Source organism: Notamacropus eugenii, chromosome 1 (genome assembly GCF_028372415.1).
Source record: "Notamacropus eugenii isolate mMacEug1 chromosome 1, mMacEug1.pri_v2, whole genome shotgun sequence".
Lineage (NCBI taxonomy): Eukaryota > Metazoa > Chordata > Mammalia > Diprotodontia > Macropodidae > Notamacropus > Notamacropus eugenii.
In genome coordinates, this window is record NC_092872.1 from 371,124,250 (window position 1) to 371,147,227 (window position 22,978).

Below are 22,978 nucleotides of genomic sequence, written 5' to 3' on the forward strand. Positions count from 1 at the left end.
GACAGTGATTCTCTTAATAATCTTTTTGTGAAATAAGAGTTAAATGTAATTTTCTCAAAATATCTCTTCACACTTTTTTTCTTTGACAGTTAACTCACTCAACCTCTCAAGCAAGAAGTTCTCTTAGTCTTTTCTATCTGTGCCCCCACTCAGTCTCTTCTTGTGACAGTTAATCCTCTTGAGATGACAGTTAACCTTCCTCTTTCAAGATTCTCTTCCTTTTTAAAATACATAATCTCCGTGGGAGGGTCTATTGAAATAGTTGCTATGCTAATGGATTACACTAAATTTAAACCCCAATTCTACCATCCAAATATTCAGCTGCTCCGTTCCTACTACTCACTTCCCTGAGGCAGTTCTTTATCTCAAGGTAGTATTTTCATGTTAAAATTTTTTTTTTTTTATCTCTCCAAATTCTTCTGTTTCATTTTAATTTTTAGGCAGGATCAGGCTACTTAGCCTTAAGACATCTGGAAAGTGACAGATGTTTTCTGGAAGCATGCTTTGCATTCATTTTTATCTCTGTGATTACAGATAACTAACATTTATGCAGCACTTACCCTGTACCAAGCACTGTTCTAAGGGCTTTGCAATTATTATCTCATTTGATCCTCACAACAACCTTGGGGGAGGTGCTTATATTACGCCTATTTTGCAGATGAGGAAACTGATTCAAACAAAGGTTAAGTAACATGCCCAGCAACACATAGCTAGTAAGTATCTGATCCTAGATCAGGTCTCCCTGACTCCAAGTCCAGCACTTTCTCCACTGTGCCACCTACCTGCCTATGTAAGGTGTCTTCAGGCATTATAGGTAAGCAGAAAGAAGGAGAGGAGACTGTTTTCCTTTATCTATAATCAGAGAAACCTTTCCAAAGCAGGCATGTTTGAAAAGGTCAGATTAGATAAAAGGGAGGTTATTTAATAGATGAACTTAACCAAAATGTTCTTAGTATGAGAAGGTATAGACAAGTTGCAATCTTTACAAGTAGAGAGAATACTTGCATGGATGAGATCCCAGATCCATGGCAGTATATATAACAACTTCTTCCTTAGCTTCCCTCTCATATTTTTCTATATTCCTGGAGATTGCAGTTTTCATCATCCTTGTCTAAATCTAAATTTATCTTAGAAGTTCATCAGTTTCTTAATGCTAAGAAGATATCTGTCATTGAAAATATAAACCAGCTGAAGTTGCAGTCTTCTTGGCCATGACAGCTGGGCATAACTGATAAAGTGATCCCTGGAACTAGTTTGGGGCTCAGAAAACAACTGCACTATGTTTAATGGTAAAGAAAATGAATGCTATTATATATCTGGCTAAACAAATCATGCTGTCCAAATGGAAAACATTGCAGCCATTTGAGTTTGCCACTTAGCTTAACCAGTGCTTTTCGACCAGCACAAATGGAACATAATATAACAATATACACATAATGTACTGTTCTAAATTCGGCAAATCCATTTCTTCTACATATTTATTCCATGAAATTTCCAACTAAATGATACACAGAATGAGGTGGTCATTATGATGAAAATGAACAGCAGAGGGTAGAAAGAAGGGGAATTTCAGTTGCCATATAACGATGATGATGATGATGATGACGATAGCTGACATCTCTTTGGTACTTTGAGGTTTACAACGCACTGTGCATACATTATCTCATTTGATCCTCACAATGACCTTGTACTTGAAAGCAAAACAGTTAAACAATAGAGGTACAAGGTGCTAGAGGATAACAGATACAAAGCATCTTCCCTAAGTTATCTCCTTCGATCCTTATAACAGTCTTGTGAGGTAGTTGCAATCATTATTCTCATTTTACAGATGAAGAAACTGAGACTAAAACAGGTTATGTGTCTTTCACACAGCTGAAAAGTGTCTGGGCCAGGATTCAAACTCAAGTCTTCTTTACTCTCAATATAGCTGTCTATCCATCATTGCCTATAAGAAACCATCTAGTTCATAAATGGGCTGTGCACATAGTAGGAGCTTAACTATATATATATTGAACTGAGCTACAGTTCTTTATATTCTGGAAGGAATGCATTAACAGTATCCTTGAGAGCTAAAAATATGTTTTCCCAGAGAAAAGAAGACTTCTCTGGGAAAATTAGAATTAAAACCCCAATTCCACATGCTCTTTCAGGAACAACTGTCATGATTTATATTTGCTTACACACTAATACTGGTATTTTTTTTCTTTGGTCCAGGCTTAAGATTTCATCTGCGTAGGAAGCTTCTGGGAAAGAAATTCCTCTACAAACACATTTAGCATTTTCTCTGCAATTTATGGTCTGAGAGAGCAGCCTAAGGCCCTGAGAAGCTAAATGAGTTGTTTGGGGTCACACAGCCAGAATAGGTTAGAAATGGGACTTGAATCCAGGTCTTCAGATTTTAAGGCCAGCTCTTTTCCATGACGTTTCTCTCTATGACAATTTTGTAAAATGAAATTCTTCAAGAGTTACATAAATGATGTCAATGTAGCTATAATAAAACCTCAAATGACTAGAATTACCGGAGAATGTGCTTTTGTTCTGGAGGGCGGAGGTAGGGTGGGGTTAACTGAATGATCTGGTTAACTAAGGATTAAACAGACAACGTTGTGTTTCCACTATGGTTGAAAAGCTCTCTATAATGTGCCTCGGTACTTTTCTACCATAGGAGAAATATTTTTAGTGCAATTCTTTGAAGCCTTCTTTGATAATTGAGGATCTTGCAGTGAGTGCCTCAGGGTCCTCATTAAGCAGTTGGATTATAGGAGGGCCAGGACTGTAGCTAGGGAAAATATTTACCAGTGGGCTTAGTCTATCCTGACTCTAGAACACTTTATGTAAGATACCTTTTTGGCTATATTCCTGATATCAGAATGTGGGGGAGTTTTGCCTTTTTCTTCAAGGTCACCTAGATTAGAATTTCTGATTAATGGAAGATTCTGATTAGCTAGGTTTTAGATAACTGAAGTTCAATTCAATTCAATAATACAGTTTTGGCTGTAGAAAAAAAATCAACCTGTTACATCTAGTAATATGTTACTAGAAATGAATGTAGTTACTCTCTCCCTCCTCTGCCTTCTTCACTGCTTCTCTACCACCCCCCACCCCCACAATGCCTAGTAAATGGACTGCATTTTGGATGAAGATGATGGCGTCAACTAGTTGCTTTGCATAGACAGGTCATGCTCATCATTTCTTTGGTGGAGAAAATAATAATGAGAAAAAAATTAAGTGGTAGAGAAAATGAAGAGGTTATAGCATGACAGACAGGAAGAGAAATGAGAATATAGAGTTGTTTTTGGTAGATTTTGGCTCAACTTTATCTCCCCTTCCATTGTTTCTACCCAGGATACGGTCTAATTTTTGTCTGGGGGTGTAATAAGGTTCAGGACAAGCAATGAAGCATCTTGTGGGAGTAATTCACAATGCCCAAGAGATCTGTGGAAATGATTGCTATTGTTTATAGAGTGCCAGGTGTCCTGTTTCAGATACTCACTAGCTGTCTAATTATGGGCAAGTCACTTGACCTTTCTAAAGTTCAGTTTTCACAACTGTAAAATAGAGATAATATCACCATCTACTCTGTAGAGCCATTATGAGGATCAAGGGAAATAATATATGCAAATAAATATGAAATAATTTATATAAACCATAAATCACTATGTAAGTAATTACGTGATTATTTTTCTTATTTTTCCATATATACACATACATATCACTGCTGGTATAATTCATTGTCTCCATCAAATTTAATAGCATTTAGACAGAAAGAGTCATTAGAGAGACTTATTACTTATTTATCTGTAACTGCTGTCCCAAAGTCCATTGCTATGGAATCTTCTTATTGGTAAAGATGAAAGGCCCTGTTTGTAATGGTAACTTAAGTGAGAAGATCTTTCCCATCCATTAATAGGCCCATATGACCTGCTTGAGTTACATGGAAACCTGAGTCACATGAGTGTGTGATGGGAGGAGCTGGCAGAACTGGTAGAAGGAGAGCTGAGGGGAAGTTGGTCAGGCTAGTCAGAGCTGGGAAGAACAGAGAAAGCAGGAAGCTGGGGTAGCAACTAGCATGAGTGAGAGAGCTTGTTTGTGATTTGTTTAAGGGAGCCTGTTTGTGGGAAGCCTGAGAGAGGGAAGGTTTGGGACTGATGTTTCCCTCTGCATTGTTACCGTGTATAGATTTCTTTGTTGCTATGATGAATCTGGTTTTCTGGTGTTGGGATTCAGCTTTCTGGTGTTTGAATAAATGTTTTGGTTCTGTCTTCCATGTGGAGAGTCTGTTACATTTCTTGATTCAGAATTATGCCAGCATATTCATAGCTACCATAGGTGCTGTGAATACTGCATTGGTGCTACACTACTCTACCTGAGGGATGGAACAGAGTGAGAGAGTTTCAGTATTCGTTAGTTCCTTTTGGGGACTCTTCAGGCTAGTGTCTTCTTCAAGTATAGAATCAAACTGACTTCTAGCTTCAAGAGAGAAGATAGAAGAAGCCAAATCCATTTCAGATTGCTGAAGGAGAAGACATGAAAGGAGAAGGTCATGTCTCTATTCCCAGCTTGCTAATCTGAAGACTTCAGTGAGTTTCTCCTTGGGTGACATAGAGGACCCTCTCTTGTCTGAGCTGAGTTACTTCATTCCCAATGGGAGAGCTCCTTCTCTCTGTATTGTCTGGTATATATTCTCCTATGTATACTCCTTTGATTTCTGTTTTGTTACAATTTGGATAAGTGGGCTTCTTTGCTGTTTGTTGTGTGTTGTTCATTGTGGAACTGATATGAGATAGGAAAGGGGTTAAGCCTTGGATATAAGAGCTTGAGGTCTCTCTTCCTCCAAGCCCATATGCTAACACCGTCCCTCCTTGCCCAAATGACAAAGGAATCAAAAGTTAGTTGGAGTCTAATCATATCCTCTAAAGGAACAATATTTAAGGACAAATAGATATACTTATAGCTTTCTCTCTGTGGAAAAAAAAAGAGTGGTGGCCTATGGCTCCAACAAACTATTTTCTCTCCTGGCAGTAAGAAAAGCCTCCCTTGGAGAAGGGGGGATGGAGGGAAGTGAAGAAGAGGCTAGGGATGTTTATTTTGCCTCTCTTTAGGCCACATATGACACCTTCTCTTGTTTCACATCCTAAATGTTCTATGGACTTTTCTGAAGGTGGATAGAGTACCTTAAAAAACCACCTTTTTTTTTTTTTGAATTGAACATAAACATTGTGACATAAGGTCAAATTCTGCAATCTCACTGAAAACATCTTCAGGACAATTGCTGTAGCAGACAAGATATTGGGGTAGTATATATTTCATCCTGTTTTCATGTGGTTTTGATTTCTTCCTCTAGGTCTCTATATTTTGATAGCTTTTCATTTCACAATGCTTAGAGATTGAGCATATTAAGCATGATGACATCTATCACTATGACAATCACTATTTCATTCTCACCTTTTTAATGGGGTTTTGACTTCTGCCATTCTTTTATATTTAATGTTCTGTGAACAGAAGTGCAATTAAATGAGACTTTTTTTTTTTTTTGCAATTGAATGAGAGTATTGGCATGTAGGTTCATATTTTTTAGACTTGCTGACAGTATCTTTGGAACTACATTAGTAACACACAGGATGGACTATTCTTACACAGATTTAATTTTTTTGTTAGATTTCTATGTTTTGAAGACTTTTATTGAAGATAGTTTAGAGATTATAAATATTTATATTATGACACCTGTCAAAATATCATTCTTAAAATTTTATGGATCAATGTTAAGTCTGGTCATGTGTGATAACAGTTCTATCTGTGATGATGCTCTGATTTTGGCATTGTTTGTTTACTGAATTCTCAAAGATTTTGAGGGGTTTTTATTTGTAGTATTTGTATTTGCAGAATTCAGTAAATGTTATTCTTTTGTTTCAGTCATGTCTGGCTTTTTGTGACCTTGTCTGAGATTTTCTTGGCAAAGATACTGGGGTGGTTTGTCATTTCCATCTCTAGCTCATTTTACAAATGAGGAAAGTGAAGCAAATAAGTTAAGTGATTTGCCCAGGGTCACATAGCTAGGAAGTGTCCGAGGTTAGATTTGAATTTAGGAAGATGAGTTCTTGACTCCAGGCCTGGCACTCTATCCACTCTGCCATCTAGCTTGCTAGCAACAACTACAGCACAGCACTAACAACAACACCACAAGAATTTTAGGGGTTTGTATTCGTAGTACAAAGATTTATTAATTTAATAATTAATTAATTAATTTATAAAGGCTAGCCAATATCTAGTTTATCATTTCAGCCATCTGATTGCGTCTTCCTAGGCTTTCAGTTGATGCTAAAATTTTACAACCTGCAGGGATATGTTGCAGTTTCCACAACTTCACTTCATAAATCTTCAGTCCAGGCTCCTTAACGATAACCTTGATTTAATAGTTGGTGAAAATGACCTGACCTGAACTGCTGTCATAAGCCCTTCAGGTTCAATAAAATTCCTTTTAAAATGATCATTATAATTGTCATTGTTAAATTAAAAAAACCAAGAATTTATTAACAAACTTGACATGATTTTGTTACTGAGAAATCTGGATCCTAAAGCCAGTGAATCCTCTCTGACAATTAGTCAGCTAGAATGAGAAACAATGGGCCCACAAAACACCCCTTTAAAGCTATTGTATAGTGGACTACAGAGGATCGATTGCCTCATTTCCTATTCATTCCCAAGAAGACATAATTAGGACATGGCAAGCTACTCTTGTATACCTCAATTTTTCAAAATTAAGGTAGAAGCTTAGTTTCGTTTCAAGCCATTATTGATAATCCAAAGAAATTTCTTATGATTTGTCTTCAGCCATCCCCCTTCCCTCCCCTCCAGCACTTGAAGAAAGCTGAGTTCTGAATCTCTCCTTATTTTTCCCTGAGGGCTAGCACTTTAGAATATCACATTTGAACTATTCTAATTGACACTCTTCTTTCCTATCTCCCCCACCTACTCCCATGGTTTTGTTTTTGGATTGGGCCTTTTCAATGTCTAGTCACAAAGGCTTCTTTTCCTAGCCCAAAGAAAAGTGTCCCCTAGTGTTTCCTTCCAACTCTGATGATGAAAATCAACACAATCCCTAATCTGTGTTTTAGTTGGATCACCCTACAATAACATGTGACCTATTCTGTTCTCAAATCTAAATTGAAAGTGGTCTCTAATGTGTCTGCTATATTTTGTAGTTTTTAGGACAAGCTTTGGTGTATCAGGCACAGGTTAGTAGTATAGAACTCCTCTAAATAGCTATAAAGAAAAAAAGGTAACTGAAGCAAGGAACTTACTTCTCAAGAGAGTTCAGTAATCTTACTGTTATTGATTACTTTTTTATTATTTAACCCAGAGGGACTTCAGCATATGTGTACAGTATTAAACATCATTAAATATAACTTTGATGTCCAATGTGCTAATTGAATGCAAGAATGCTCACAGAGGGGTCAAATAAAATTCCTCTTCTTCTTCTGAGTTTCTTTGTAATTGTCACTTGATGATTCCAGATGATCCCTTCTAGTTTTGTAGCCTATAACAACAGAACCCTTTGCCAATGCTGTGGAGGGAAGAAAGGCCTCTCTTCATTTTACTCCTTGATTTCCTACTTGAGCTGGGTTTATGTCTGGGCTCGAAAAGAGTAGTCTTTCATTCTAAGTGTTATCTTCAGAGACTGCTTGACCAATACTGAATATACCCACAGAGAGTGTGAGGTTATTGGCAAAACAATAACTAGGGTGAGGCAAATGAGGCTTTCTCTAATGGTACCAACATCTTGGGAGGCATAAGGGTTTAGCCCTTCTCCTGGGACTTGCCTTCTCCATTAGGATCTTGCCCCTACCTTTCCTCAGGTTGCACTGCATGTCACCTACCTTCACCACTGTCTCTTTCTTGGATTTGCCCTTTTACTTTCTTATTACTATTAATGGCAACACCATCCTTCCAGCTCCTTGGACTTGCAACCTAGGAGCCATCCTGGATTCCTCACTGTCTCTCACCCCTCACATTCAAACTGTTGCCAAGGTTTGTCAATTTCAATTGAGAGTCCCTCCTCTCCTCTGACATTACCACCACTCTAGTGCACCCTCATCATCTCATGCCTGGATTGTAGCAATAGTCTGCTGGTGGGTCTGCCTGCCTCCAGTCTCTTCCCTGTTCCAATCCATCCTCCATTCAAGCACTAAAGTGATTTTGCTAAAGTTCAGGTCTGACCACATCACTTGACTACTTAATAACCTCCAGGGACTTCCTATTGCCTCCAGGATAAAATATAAAATCCTCTATTTGGTGCTTAAAGCCCTTCATAACTTAGCACTCCTTTCTCCTTTCCCCCCATGCATTTTCCAGTCTTATACTTTAATCCTTACCAGATACTCTGATCCAGTGATGCTGACCTAGCTGTTCCAGGAATAAGACATTACAATCTCTCTGCCCCAGACATTTTATTTGGTTATTCCTCATGCCTGGAATACTCTTCCTCCTAATCTCTGCCGACTGGCTTCTCTGGTTTACTTTTAAGTCTCAACTAAAATTCCATTTTCCACAAAAAGTCTTTCCCAATCCATCTTAATTCTGGTGCCTTCTCTCTCTTAATTATGTGCTATTTTTTCTGTCTGTATATAGTTTATTCATTTACTTGTTGTATCCCCCATTAGATTGTAAGATCTTGAGGACAGGGACTGCCTCTTTCTTCTTTTGCTTAGCATATTACCTGGTACACAGTAGGCTCTTAAATGTTTTTTGAATGACTGATCAGCTAATGTGAATGAAGTCAAATAAGTGGTATTGTCTTTTATCCTTTCTCCCTCCATACTCCCTTCTACCAAAAAAAAAGAGAAAAAACTAATTCAAATGAATATGCCCAAATTTTCAACCATTCTTCATTTGTGTCCTTCTTTGCATGACCCCATTTGGGGGTTTTCTTGACAAAGATATTGGAGTGGTTTGCCATTTCCTTCTTTAGCTCATTTATAGGTGAGGTAACTGAAGCAAACAGGATGAAGTGACTTGTCCAGAGTCACACAGCTAGAAAGTGTCTGAGGCTGGATTTGAACTCAGGAAGATGAGTTTGACTCCAGGCCCAGCACTCTATCCATTGGATCCCCTGGCTGCCTTTTACTGCCAAAACCAGAATTCATAATCACCATTTTACTACTGCTTTACCTCAGTTGTCTGGCTAGTAGAATCAAATAGATGATCAGCTCAATGAAATATCCAGTTGACTTATGTCTGCCTCCCTATACTGAAGTAAACAAAGATGAACTGTTCTGACATCTCCAATACTCAGCCACAACTTCTTAAGCTGGTCTGAATAATCCTTAGGAAGGGATCATGAGAGGGCAAAGTGGTAGCAGCTGCACAATGTGGCTAAGACAGAAGGGCCTGTGTTACTCGGTCCTGCCCCTTCTCTGTTCCTGAAAATACCCCCCCAGTCATGACTACAAGCTCACATGTACATTCATGTTCATATGTGAGCTTAAGCAGCACAGTATGAGAAAAGCATTTTCTCTTGATGACTCTACAACCATAGAGAAAGGGATAACTTTAATCCTAGGTGCTGGGGCCATACAATCTCAGGCATGGTCTATATTCCTCTTCCTCACAGGAATCCTCAAGGAGCTTAAAGACTATGGAAGTGTGATGGCTGAGGTAATTTAGGCAAGCCTGAGAGACATTTTTTTTCTTTTTACCAAGCCCATACTACAACCCATAATGGGTTAGGATTATAACATGTCATGCTCCATTAAATAAAGCACTATAGCTGTCCTTTAAATCAAATATATCAGGAAATGGAAACTGGATTTTCCACCCTAATTATATTAGTAACTAAGTCTCAGGATTTTGCAATGACCTAGAATTTGTGTGTGCAAATACCCAGTGTGGCTTTATCTCATCACTTACAAATTATTTTATTATTTATTATTCCTTACTTTATACAGAACCAGAGTCATTGCCATGAATCACATCACTCCCTTGCTCACAAATTTTCTCAGGATCCCTACTGGCTAAGCATTTAAGTGTAAACTCAGTCTGATATTCAAGGCTTGCCACAGGTTTATTTCCCACTATTCTCCTGTGAATATAGCCTATTCTAGGCAAACCAGAAGACTACTTGTACTGCAAACAGGACCCAGGATCTCCTGTTGGCATAACTTTGCTCAATTAGATATATCTTTAAAATGATCACTAACTTTCATTTTCTGTCCTTGGAATTCCTACTAATATTATGGAAACCATGTCAAATGCTACCTCCTTCACGAATTCTTCCCTGATTTCTCCACCTGGATAGGTTTTCCCATCCTCTGAACACCTACTTTATTCATTCAATACCTTTCTTATGGCACTTACATGCTGACCAGTACCTTAGTTTTTTGTGTTTTTGTCTTTTCTCCCCTACTAGACTTGGTGGCAGGGGCTGTGTCTTACTCATAATTTTTTCCCGAATGATATTTTGCATATAAAATGCTTAATAAGCAATTTTAAAATTGAGTATCACCAGAAGCAATTCTCTCACACTTAAAACCTATGAAATAGGTTGTGTCTTCCAGCTAAAAGAATGTATACCTGTAGTCAGGAGAGAACTGAGTTCAAATTCTACCTCAGACATATTAGTTGAGCAACATAGATAAGGTTCTTAATCTATTTGAGTATCAGTTTCCTTATCTGTAAAAATGGGGAAAATAATACCTATAGCGTTTACCTCATAGGGTTGTTGTTTGTGTTAGTACTTTTTGATATAGTGTGTTTTTTGAATGAATCAAATGATACAATATAGAGCACTTTGAGAATCATAAAAAATTCAAATATTTATTATCAAAAGTTCAATATCACAAACATCACAAAATGGTTTGTTTTTTAATGTGATTGAAAGAGCCTCTAATACAGAGACCCACATTTTGGGTATTTATCCACAAAAAGTAGATTTTTAGGGTGTATACCTTGGTGAGAGCTCTAAGAAAACTCAAATCCAAAATGCTTTTTTCCCCTGAATGCCATGTTATTAGCTCCTATATAGTAAAAGATATCTCACTAAGTTCTCCAGACTGTTTCAGCTTTTTTTTTAGATCCATGCATTTTTCCAAGTTCTTTTCAAGAAAGTTCTAAAAGATCTCAATAGATTAGAACAGAGGGCAAATCTAAATAGGATGAAATTTGGATAAATGCCAAAGACCTATCTATATTTAGGTTGAAAAAAGTCAGCTTCACAAACAAAAGGAAGTGGAGACAGCTAGATAACAAATTTTCTGAAAAAAAATATCAGGAGGTTTTGGTGGTCTGCAAACTCAACATGAACAAATAGCACAATAGCAAATAAATAACACAGTACCTGGTGCATGGTGGATGCTTATTAAATGTTTATTGATTGGTTGATTGAAATAGTGTGTTGTGGTAGCTTAAAAAGACTAATGTGATTTTTTAGGGTTGGTTAAGAAAGGCGATGAGTATAGTATATGGGAAATAATAATCCTTGCCTGGTTGGACCATATTGCAATATTGTGTTTAGTTCTGGGAGCCACATTTTAGTGAGGAAATTAATAGGCTGAATATAGGCAGAGGAGACCAAGCAGGATGGTGATAGCCCTCAGGCCTATGCTATGTGATCATTAGTTGAGGGAACATGAAATGATTAGCCTGGAGAAGAGAATACTTGGAAAGCTGTGATAGCTCTCTTTGAGTATTTGAATTGCTTTCATGTGGGAGAAGAGTCAGCCTTTGTTTAGCCATAAACAGAAGCTGTTTAACCTCTGTGGCATACAGAGTGGGTGGAACAAGGAACTAGGCACTAAGAGCAGTGGATAGAAGTTGTGAAGTATTCAACTTGGATTGGATATTGGGGGAAAATGTCCAAACTCTTGGAGCTGTCCAAATGTGGAATGGGTTGCCTGGCAAGGAAGTGGTTTTTTCCCACCCCTTAAGAGGTCTTCAAGGGAAGATAGGATCATCACTAGTCAGCAAAGTTGTAAAGGGACATTTGTACAAGTATTAGTTGGAATAGATGAGTATTAAAGTCCTTTCTAACTCTGTAAGCTTGTTATATTTGCTAGAACTATGGACAGTGAATTGAATTTACTCTCTGGGTGGGAAGATTTCTGTTTGTTGTTGCTTCTCTTTTCTCCCTTCATTTTATTTATTTATTTATTCAAATAACAAGCACCAAAACCATGATCATTTCTACACACTTTGTATCATAGAAGGAATGATTGGTTTTTGTTAAGTAGGAATCTCCATTACAAAGAGCTTGTCTTAAAAACAAATATAATAAATACAACATGCATGTAGCTTTCAAAGCCTTCCTGTGTGTCTGGGATTCCTTTTGTTAGGGGAAAGCCTCTTCAAGGTTTCTCTTTCTCTACCATTTCTTCAGTAATCCTTAGCAGTTCTTATCTCCACGCTATTTTTGCTTTCAATTTCATTCCAAGAGAATTAGAATTATAGACTTGTCTTGAAAGTTTTTCCAAAAGATCATTTTCCTAGTGATAGTCACTTCTGTTAACGCATTTTTTTCTGTCTTTAAACAATCCCATTAAAATTTCAGTCAAATTAAGTCTTCCCTTCGATCACTATCATTTTAAATTTTCATATTGCCCTCACTTGAAAACACAAATATGTTAGATTTGTTTTTAGAAAATTTAGTGTTATTTAAAATTATCTTATTTTTAATTCTGAATTCTCTGCCTCCCTTTTGCCCTTCCACTCATTAAGAAGGCAACAAATGATACACGTTATACATATGAAGCCATGTAAAACCTATTTCCACATTAGCCATGTTGAAAATAAAAGTCAAGAAAAATAAGGTGAAAGAAAATATACTTCAATCTGCACTCAGAATTCATCAGTTCTCTCCCTGAAGATGAATAGCATTTTTCATTATGAGTCCTTTGTAATTATCATGGATTATTGTATTAATCAGAGTGGCCAAGTCTTTTACAATTCATTATCATTATAATATTATATTACTGCATACAATGTTCTCTTAGTCCTACTCACTTCACTTTGTATCACCTCATGTAAGTCTTCCCAGGCTTTTCTAAAACCACTCATTTTGTAATTTCTTACAGAACAATATTATTCTATCCCAATCATATATTACATCTTGTTCAGCCATTCCCCTATTGATAGGCATTTCCTAAGTTTCCAATTCTTTGCTACCACAGAAAAAGACGCTATAAACATTTTTGTACAAATAAATCCTTTCCCCCTTTCTTTGATCTCATTGGGATGCAGACCTAGTTGTATCATTTCTGGCTCAAAGGGTATAGACAATTTTATAGGCTTTATGGGCGTAATTCTAAATTGTTCTCCAAAATGACTGGATCAGTTCACAGTTTTAGTAGCAATGCATATCTCCACCAGCATTTGTCATTTCCTTTTCTGTCACTTTAGTTAATCTGATGGGTGTGTGGTTTTACCATATTTTACATTTGCAATGTGTTTTACATACGTTCTCTTAATCCTTATAAGAACCTTGTGAACTAGGTATATTATTATTCTGATTTTATAGATGAAGAAATCAATGCAAAAATAAGTCAAATGACTTGCCCAGAATCATGTAGCTAGTAAGTGTCTGAGAAAGATCTTCCTAACTTCAAGTTCAGTATTCTATCCACTGTGACATCTAGTTGCAGTGGCACAGATTTATTAGAAATACATATCTAGAATAGGAGACTTAGAGTCACTTTCCTAACAAATTGTAGTGGGAAGCACACTGGATGAAGCATCAGAGGACTGAAGTCTGAATTATAGTTTGGCTGCTTCCTATTTGTGATGCTAGGTAGATCAGCAACTCTGGGCTTTATTTTCCTTATATATAAAACAAAGGTGTTGGAATAGAAGATCTCTAGGAACTCTTCCAGTTCTGTGATAGTGATGATACTGACCTACTTTTTGGTAACTGTTTTATCTTTTGAAGCCCCACGAGAGAAAGAGAGAGAGAGGAGAGAGAGAGAGAGAGAGAGAGAAGAGAGAGAGAGAGAGAGAGAGAGAGAGAGAGAGAGAGAGAGAGAGAGAGAAAGAGAGAGAGAGAGAGAGAGAGAAAGAGAGAGAGAGAGAAAGAGAGGGAGGGAGGGAGAGAGAGAGGGAGAGAGAGAGAGAGAGGGAGAGAGAGAGAGGGAGGGAGAGAGAGAGAGGGAGAGAGGGAGAGAGAAACTTCAACATAAATTACAGTTAAGTCTAATGTTAGTATGATTCATTCACTCATTTATAGTAAACATTTGCTGAGAATGCAATAAGATCCTCAGGACATTATATAGAGACAGAACCCATTATAAAAGTGCATACAGCAAATAAGCAAGATTTAAAAAGTTCAAGGAACTCCTGAAAGTATGTGATGCCAATTTACCAGGTAGTAGTGAGGCAGAGGAATGAGAGGAAGTAAAGAGGGGAGAAATTTACCAGGTTCCAGTATAGTGGCAAATTCTATCCAACAGATCACTCTTTGAGCTGTCCCCTGAGCCAGACCATGCTCCAACTGCTTATGATTACATTAAGTTTGGAATAGCAATGCTCTTCCCTTGTAATCAGCAGTAGGAGTATTATGTATAGATTAACCTTTTGTACCTTCCCTTCTTGCCTTAAAATTCAGATTTTCTCATTAGAAATACAATTATCCAGTCTAACCTCAGAAACCAGCAAGTGTCTGATGGTGAAATCGTCATTTGCAAAATGAAGCAGATGACCTCTCAGGCTCTTTCTAACTCTAAATCTAAGAACATTGAACTACGTGTATGATAAAAGTTAATTTAATCAAAATTTTTATCTGGAGCAGTCTCTAGGTATTTCCTTGTCTCTTTTTTGAAATATGTTTGCTGACAGTCTAGTGGGTGACTGGTTCCCCTCTTCAGTTTCCTGGTCTTCATTTGTGTTGCTCCAATGCTTTGGTTGCCTGGAAGGAGGGAGTTCTCCTCCGTAAGACCAGGCCAGCAATGGAGAAAAGTGTCTATGAAAAACAAGGATCTTTTACTCTAGAAATAAACCAAATTTAGGTTCAGAAAAAGTGCTTAACATAATTTTACAAATGTATGGGTTTTTTAAAACACTCAAAATGTGTTTTGCTCCAAGCTCTTCTACTATTAAACATGCTTATGTGTACTTCAAGAGAAATTTAATCCATATGGTATATTCATGAGCAGTTAACTCATCAAATGTCCAGCATACCATTTAAATCATTTTGAAAAGCTCCTTAAAGCTTTTTTATTTTTTTTTAATTTTTTTTTTTTAAAGACAAGGATATATTGTTTGGTTAGTAGTGAATGGAATTTTAATCTTTTAATTGGAAATTTAACACTCAAGGACTTGTCAGAATCAGCTCTTTTATAGCCAACTTGACCTTTCCAGAATCTCATAGCTACAATAAAGATGATTATTGCTGTTAATTTGCTGTAAGTGCTGTGGATGAAACTCCTGTAATGCAAATATTTCCTAAGTAGTGACATTAGCCAAAAAACCCCAAAACAAACCCTGCTAAAAATACAGGCATAAAGGTAGCAAATGGGAGAACCAGGAGAGTAGAAAAGTATAGTACAAAAGAGCAAGACTAGGCTGAACATCAAGAACAAATGTAGGTGATAATTATATTTATATTCATAAATTTTCATAAAACTCAGAGTAAAGAGCATCGCATTACTAGTTACATTGATTTCCACTTATTCTTCTTTCTATAGGGAAGATGGGACAGATTGGTGGGGGGAGTCCCTTATTTTTAGTTTATTCTCATAATCCATAAAGAGCTTCTTTCTCTTCTGGTTTATTTCCTTATGTAGAGTAGAAACATGGATATTATGTAGGAATCACAAGCACAAAAAGGTAGGAGGTATGGGTAGTTTACAAGAGCTGTTTTCCCTCTTCTCCACTAAAGTAGTTAGCAAGTCTTCTGGTGAATAGGGGAAAAGATGTCCTGTAAAGTTTCAGAGTATAGAACTATGACCAATAGATCTCCTCTCTCCCTTATCAAGTACTTGCTGGCATTGGAATACTAATTATAGCTATAGGAAAATATTCCTAATGATTACAGCTCTTTAAAATAGGATTAACTGAAGTAGTAAGCTTCCCAGTCACAAGAGGTATTCAATCATAGGCTGGATGTTCATCTGTAAGGGGTTTTAAACAATGTTTTACTGATTTTTAAAAAATATCCTCATCATTTCCCAACCATTCTCCCTCTTCCCCAATAAAAAAATCCTTTCTTAAAACAAAGAAGTACAATTAAAATAAATCAACACGTTGCCTATACCTGACAATGCATGCTTCATTCCATACCTATGTAGTCTACTGCCTATCTGTGAAAAGGAGGGAGGTATGCTTTGACCATCATTCTTCTGAAGTCACAAGTCATCATGATGTTGATCAGATTTCTAATATCTTTCAATGTTCCATTCCTGTTAGGAATTTTTTTTGAAGGGGATTCCTACCCAAAGTAGGAGTTTGGATTAAGGGTCTATTCTGAGTCTACAATTTAACCCATTTTCAGGAATCCTGATACATGCCATACCTAATAATCATGGTTTTCATTGTAAGAAAACTATGGCCCATATAAATTTAAATAATTTTGCCACACTAAGGGCAATTAATTATTAATTAATTTTTTGATACATTCATTTATTTGGTTAGACATGAAGCTCTTCATGCACTCTATTTTTCCAGTAGTAAACCAATAGAATTTAGACTGAGCCACCCACATTCTCCCATCTGGTTCCATTGTGGTTAAAAGAGCACCAAGAGACCATTGGCCAGGTTGGTGATATAGTTCATGCTATTTTACGTGTTAGACTGACCCAGTGATCACAGTCTCATTAATGTCATTCTCTCTGACCACTGAAACAACCCATCTCAGTCTGGTGTTCTAGACTGAACACCTCAGGGTTCATATTTACTAATGTATTGGGTAACTATTTGATTCAATTGATTGCTTTATATTCATTATATAATAAAGAATTTAGGAGAATTTTCCTAAATCCTTACTCTACATAGTGCTAGGTAATCACCAGGAATTCACTGAGGGAGAGCACAGGGAAGTTTATCTCAGTTGAGCTCTTTGATGAAAGCTACTGGACATATGCCAAGCCAAGGTTTCAAGTGGGGGTGATTTTAGAGGATATCAGCTGTGACCACTCCAACAGGCATGTGAAGAGAGGCCAAAGAATGCACCTTGGGGTGAGGGGAGGGCAGGGAGAGAAGATGATTCAGTATGTTTTATTGTAATGAGAGAGGCCCTACCAGGAAACATTATTTTCTATGGTCTTTATTATTATTCTGGACAAGCTGCTAACTTTAAACAGGCCATTCCTCATCTCCTATGCCTTTCCTATCCATTAAACTTTGAACATTTTTCAGTGAAAAGAAGGCATAACTGTATGTAGTATTTGCATGCACAAACATGTTTCAGGCACATGTATATGTGAGATAATACTTATCCTGAGACTTTATGAAAAATACATATTTTCCCATGGCAACCGTTTACTGAATCTTAGCTTTGTGTTCCACTCCTGGGATACCCAATGCCTTCTTAAGGAATTGTTATATTGGTTCCAACTCTTTATATTGATAAAATAAGATTGTTTTGATTTTCAAAATTTAAAAGAAAAAATTAAAAGACACTTCATTCTTGCACTGCTCTCTATATTAACTCTCTACATTTCTTACTTTATTAATAACCCAGCAGTCTTCTCACCATGGAAGATCCCACTGCCCCTTTGTGGTCTTCCTCTGGTTAGTAAGTTCTACCTGGAAGCTGTGTTTTAAAGAAAGTGCCCAGACTAACTGTTATCTTCTTCATTACTTTCTGGGCTCTCTTTTTGACTTTGTGGACTACCTGCTCCAAAATACCCTTGAGCCAGGTACTATCAGCTTCCCTTTACGTATTGCTTTATCCCATTAGCGTGAAATTGCTTGAAAGTAGGAACTGTTTTTTTCTTTGTATTTGATTTACCAGCACTTAGTACTATGCCTGGCACTCCAGAAGAGCTTAATAAATGCTTGTTGATTTGACCTATTTTTTCCAAAGAAGAAAGCAAGACTTATTTTCATGCTTAAAAACCCTTCCTCTCAGTAAAGAGACTGGGGATGATGTATGTAGAATGGTCCATATAGTATCAAAAGAGGTCACTTGGGTTTTACTTGGTGGTAGAAATATTTGAAAATGATTCTGAAGCAAAACAAATAGGCTTAAATAGAAGTTATTAATAGATAAATGGTAGGTCAGTACATAGCCCAGTAAGGAAAGAAAAAAACCAATACAAATTGAAAAATAAAATAAAAACTCCTACTTGGGAAAATACTATCCAGATAGTTGGCTTAATATTTTTACTAAGAATAAAGCACCTTAGAGCAATCAGATTTCAAACATTTTACTACTAAAGTTCTGACTATATACTAAAAATTCTTGCCTCCCCTCTCTTCAGTGAGGAAGTATGTTCACTAAGTCCTGCTCCCTTAGGGGCACTGAGATGGTGGCTGAGGGGCAGAGGAGAGAAGAAGCAGGCTTACTATTTCCATCCCACCTTAGAGATCTGCACATTGAAGACACTAATTTATTCTTTAGTAAGTGAGGGATCATTCTTTTATAAATAAAATATGAATAAATAAAAATAAATTTAAATGATTTCATTAAAGAAAATTTTGAATTCAATGGTAGTTTTCAGTTTTGTAAATAACTGAAATGTCATCATTTCCCTTGGGAGACTTTCCTAATCTATGAGGTTTTCTTTTTAGTGCAAGGCAGGACTCTTAAAAAATTTCATTCCGTTGCTCCTTGCTTCCTATCTCTTCTAAGTCAAATAAATAGCCCCATCATAAAATATCTGTTGTCTATTACTGCTGGTTTTTTTTGTGTGCATTGTGGTTTTTTGAAAGTGTACATAAATATTGTAAGATTGGAGAAATGCAACAAAACACTAGTTAATTACAGGATACCTGTATGCACTCAACAGCAGGAACAGAAGCAGGAGAACTTAGTTTTTAATTTTCAATGCATTCTTAAGAGGTTTTTCATTTACCTCCATCCTCCTGACACCCCGCTTCAAGACAGGGCTGATTCTGGATGAAACTGTAAAGTAAGCAAAAGTTAAAATGAGATTCCTTCACTGCTCATCTGGATGTTGTCCTGCCTATAGCTACTTGGGACCACATCCTCCTGGGGGGCTCAGTGCTGTCATGATGTTCTTTAGTTGGCTATCTGAGCATGTTTAAGGTCTCACCTCTATGACTTAACTGACTGTTCTAGTTATGGTAAATAAATGATGATGATGGTGATGAGGATAGCAACTCAATTTATAGAGTGTGTAAAAATTTACAAGGTCCTTTTGCAGCAATAATTCTGTTCAACAATTAGTGTAAGTACAATTTTATCAATTTTAGAGATAAACAAATAGAAGGTTAAGTGTCTTGCCCACCATCACGTGAATCCCCATCTGTTTGTATGTGATTTTGGGCAAGTCACTTTCTGTCTAGGTCTCAGTTTCCCCATCTGTTCAGTAGTAGTGTTAAACTAGATGATTTTTCAGGTCAGCAGCTTTAGAAATCTATACATCTATCACTCCATATCCAGTGCCCTTTCCAGTATGCCATGGTGACTCTCATGTGAAAAAGTTTAAGAAGCGTTTTACTCCTTAAAGGATTCTCTTACCTAATTAGAGAGAAATGGAACGTTCCCACAAATGAATACCTGACAAGATAAAGTAGTCAACATTGACAAAGGAAAGTGCAGGCAATGTGTACTTGACAAGTTCAGGGTAGAAAGAGATCCCACTGTTTTACTTAATGAGAAAGCACATGCTTCTATAAGATCTCAGGAGCATACTGCTAAAAGGTAGAAACTTCAGGCATTCAGTTGAGGAGATATTTTTGGCCCTTTAGAGACCATCAAACTATATCATCTGTCATTCTGTCTCCTAGTGTGTGTAAGGTTTCAGGATACACAGTAGGATTCCTACTGAAAACAAAGGGAAGAATAAGGAATTTCTTCAATCCTTTTTATTAAGACTTCAAAGGTCCCACCTAGGGGGAAATTATATTATAGGTTAGAGTTTTATAAGTCTTAGAGCTCCATCCACCCAAGTTCCTCCTATTGAGAATAGAAGAAATTCACCCTTTAATTTCTCTCCTAACAAATTTTAATTGTAAAACATAAAAGTTGGGTGTGGGGAGAGGATCATGAAGTTAAACTCTTGATTTTAGAGCCAATGTCATGAATTAGGTGGGCATAAACCATTGCCTGTCTTGAATATTTTACCTTTTCATTTATTTTAAATACATTATGTAACCAATCAACACCTTTTAATTTCATTTTGTCACAAAACACAAAATTTATGCATTCACAGAAACAAGTATCTTCTGAGCTTGGAGACAAAATTTGTTCACTCATTCAATTCATGGATTAATTCACCAATTTAATTCGCCAAAGAAGTATTAAAAGGTTGAGCATGGTGTGTGTGGAATGATGTATATAGTGTTAAAGCCAGTCACTAGGGTTTTGCTTGCTGGTGGAAATATTTGAAGTACAGAGTGCTTGCTAGGTGCTGGGGAAATACAATGATAAGATATGTGTCCTGCCCTTATGGAGCTTAAAGTCTTTTCTGAGTATAGGAAAAAAAGATGCAGGATATTGTCAGGAAAAAAAGAATAGCTCTGTGTCTAAGACCGTGAAAGCATACAACTGCTAGTTATTTCTATAGACCTATGCCTGAGCCTCTGGGAAGTGGTCTAAAGGTTGGCATTGGTCAAGAAATAGTAGGAAAGTGGTCTGGGTGTGACCAAGGAATGAGCCCAAACAAAGGAGCTAGTGTTATGCTGAGAGATGGATTATACTGAGTTTTGGGGAATTTGAGAATAGATCTAGTTTGAGAATGGTAACATGGAATGAAATTGGATCAAGAGAGCTTAGAAAGAGTAAGTGAATGAAGAGAGAATTCAGTGAACATACATAAGAGAGTTGTCTATTACAAGTGTAGAGCTACAATGCTCTGGTTGTTCATTGAGTTCTGATGTGAGAGTGACTGTGTTTGGGATTCTGGGTCTGAGTGGCCCCTACATGCTGTACCTATCAGCATGGAAGGGCAGTGATAATTATTAGGTGCTAATAGGATTTGCTCTTGTACCAGTTGTCCGAATCTGATATTCTGGGAGCTTTTCTCTTCTGGTTTCAGAAGAGAGTAATCATGGATGATTGTGGTATCCTTGGACATTTTAAGTAACAGTATTGTGATACAAATGGAGATGACTGTTATTCATGATATTTTAAAAATGAATGGATAGGGCAGTGTGAAGCAAAGTACTATATGAGGTCCTAGGGCTTATTATAAACAGAGGGTGAGGGTAGAGGTTAGAGTTCTTCTAGTAAGTTTTGGGAGTGATTGAGGAAAGGGATAGAGTGACCTGTCATGGAGCACGCAATACACAAACAAGAAATTACAATGCATAATTTTTTGTTTGTTTATCTGTTTATTTCTGAAATTGGTAAAATTGTACTTACACTAATTGTTGATCAGAATTATTGCTATTAAAGGACCTTGTAAATTATAATACACAATCTCATAGGACAAGTAAATCAAAGACACTCAAAACTGAGATCTAAGTGAGATCTCCAGGGAATGCTATTATGAATGGGGGTCAATAAAGTCTTCATAGTGGAGATGGCATTTTTGATGGATAGTCATTCAAGACATGAAGAGGAGGAGGGTAGACATTCTGGGCACTGGGAATAGCAGGAGCCAAGGTCAAGTACAAGTCAAGTACAAGTCAAGGAAGTACATTGTATGTCCCAGAACCATAGAATAACAGGATCATAGGATTTAGAGCTGGAAGGGACTTGAGATAATCTAGTTAAACTCCCTCATTTTACAGATTAAGAAAACTGAGGGATATAGAATTAGGTCACATAGGAAGAGGTAACAGACTTGAGTTCCAAACTCTGGGCTTCTTGCTTGGAATCCAACACATTTCCTGCTACATTATCTTTAACTGGAATCCAGGGTATCTGGTTAGAAGCAACTTTAGATAAATCAGTCTGGAAAAGTAGGATGGGGTCACATAGGATTATAAATTCCAAGCAGAGGAGTATGAACTTTATTTTGTAAGGAACTGGGAGCCCCGGATGATTTCTGAGCAAAGGAATGACGTGACAAGGGATGTGCATAAGACATATTAGTCTGCTATGGTATAAGAGATCATTTAGAGGAATAAGAGAATGGAGGCAGGAAGACCTGTTATCATTAGTTCAATATTTCAGAAAGGAGGAATGAAAGCCTATGTTAGGGTAAGAGAAACAGGAATACAGAAGAAAGGATAGATGCTTGAAATGTGTGTGTTCACATCAGAAATAATGACATGACTTGCACTTAACTTTGTTTTGAGTGAGTGAGGGCTGTGCAGGTCACCAATCTCACTTCTCTTCCAGAGCCATCTGAATCCAGTGTCCAGATATTCATCAGGATGACTGGAGATGACCCAGGATGAGGCAATTGGGGTTAAGTGACTTGTCCAAGGTCACACAGCTAGTGAGTATCAAGTGTCTGAGGTGAGATTTGAACTCAGGTCCTCCTGACTCCTGCTCTATCCACTGCACCACCTAGCTGCCCCAGATGCTTGAAATGCTGTAGAAGTGGAATCAATAAGACTTGATAACTGATTAGATACAAATGAGAAGTGAGGGAAAGGGGATAGTTAAAGATAATGCCATGGTGAGGAACATGGAACACTGGGTAAGACAGTGCAAAAGACAGCAACATCTTTCTAGGCTCTCAGGTTCTCAGTTTCATAGTCATCCTCTACTCTCTCTTCTTCCCCACCCACCAAATGCAATCAGTTGTGGGTTCTTGTTCATTCTAGCTCCACCACATGCCTGGCATCTTCCACTGTCCCAGAACAAAAACATTCCTCCCTAGTCACCAATCCACTGAGTGTTGTCTACTCCTGTTAGAATTCAAATTCTTTGTCTCCTTTAACACAAAAATATTTATCTCTCTCTTCATCTCTCTCTCTC

At 37.2% G+C, this 22,978-nt stretch overlaps 1 long non-coding RNA gene across 1 annotated transcript in view; it reads left to right on the top strand.

The window, feature by feature from the left end:
• The first annotated feature begins 224 nt into the window (after positions 1-224).
• Positions 225-22,978, top strand: part of LOC140518454 (uncharacterized) — a 62,012-nt gene continuing 39,258 nt past the window's right edge. The window contains exon 1 of the long non-coding RNA XR_011971928.1: positions 225-370. This is a non-coding gene — a long non-coding RNA (uncharacterized lncRNA). The remainder of the gene's footprint in view (positions 371-22,978) is intronic.